This window comes from Gracilinanus agilis, chromosome 6, assembly GCF_016433145.1.
Source record: "Gracilinanus agilis isolate LMUSP501 chromosome 6, AgileGrace, whole genome shotgun sequence".
In the NCBI taxonomy this organism is placed as follows: Eukaryota; Metazoa; Chordata; class Mammalia; order Didelphimorphia; family Didelphidae; genus Gracilinanus; species Gracilinanus agilis.
In genome coordinates this window covers 178,242,400-178,243,913 of record NC_058135.1, presented here as the reverse complement: position 1 = coordinate 178,243,913, position 1,514 = coordinate 178,242,400, and positions in this window count along the sequence as shown.

Sequence of the window (1,514 nt, the reverse complement as noted above, 5' to 3'; positions counted from 1 at the left end):
TATTTTGTTTACTGTCTCTGCTGTTACTCTAAAACACTAAAGAAATATTTGTTTGAAATTTATACTTTGATGAGTGGTTTGGGGATGTTTTATGACTGCAGATTTTGGCTTTGTGAAGATTCAACAAAATTCAGTGTAATATTTGACTTTTTATTTTGATTTTGTAAAACCTTTACCTTGTCTTAGAATCTATACTGTGTATTGGTTCCAAGGCAGAAGATCAGTAAGGGCTAGGCCATGGAAGTTAAGTGACTTGCCCAGGGTCACACTGCTAGGAAGTGTCTTGGGCCAGATTAATATTTGGCTTTTTAAAAGGAGGGCAATATTGCTGGATTTTTTCTTTTTTTTTTCTAATAAAATTTTCCTTTCTAAGGCAAACTATACCAACTATGCCTTTTACCTTCTTTCGTAGGTCAATGGCTATTGAAACCCTTCCAACTTAGTGAATGTGAATAAAATTAACATTTATGATGACCAGTTAATCAATAAGCATTTAATAAGTGCCTGCTTTGTGCCAGATGAGAAGGAATGTCACTTTCCTATCAGTGATTAGGATGTGCCTATGGCACATGTACCAAAGATGACATGCAGAGCTTTCTCTGTAGGCACTCAGTCTACCCCAACACACACAGTTCATTACTGGAAAGACTCCCTCCCAGGAGTTGTTCCCCTCCCCCTCTCCGCCAGGACTTTTGCCCAGCAGCCCAATGGGAGGACTTCCTCTGCTCTCTGGGTTAAGGAGGTGAGATGAACCCAGCATGGAGTGGAGGGAGGGGTGGGGCTCAGCACTCGAATCATTAAGTTTTGCCATCACTGGACTAGGAAATTGGTTCCAGATAAGGGAAATGGTCTGCCTCTGACATGTAATGGTTCTGTGATCCTGGACTGTGACTGCTTAAACTTTTATTTCCTAGATGACTTTCTTTTTTAAACTGCTGCTAATTCCTTTTTAACTCAATTATGTGAAAAAACTTTTTAGCTTTCATTTTAAGTTTGAGCCAAATTCTCACCCTCTCCTTCCCTCACTTCAAGAAAATGAGCGATCCTATATATTTATTGGTTTTTTTTTTTGTTTTTTTTTAAGCACTTATTTAATAACTATTTTTTTTAAACCCTTGTACTTCGGTGTATTGTCTCATAGGTGGAAGAGTGGTAAGGGTGGGCAATGGGGGTCAAGTGACTTGCCCAGGGTCACACAGCTGGGAAGTGGCTGAGGTCGGATTTGAACCCAGGACCTCCTGTCTCTAGGCCTGACTCTCAATCCACTGAACTACCCAGCTTCCCCGATCCTATATATTTAACATGTGTTATAGTGTAAAATATTTTCCCATACTAGTTCTTTTGTGAAAGAGAACTCAAAGAAATGAAAGGAAAGTGATCATAAAATACGGTATTTCTCTCCCATTAGTTCTTTCAGATGAATGGCATTTTTAATCATGAGTCTTTGAAGAGTTAATTGTATAACTTGCTAGGAAGAGCTAGATCATTCATAAATGTTGATTACATTAGACTAA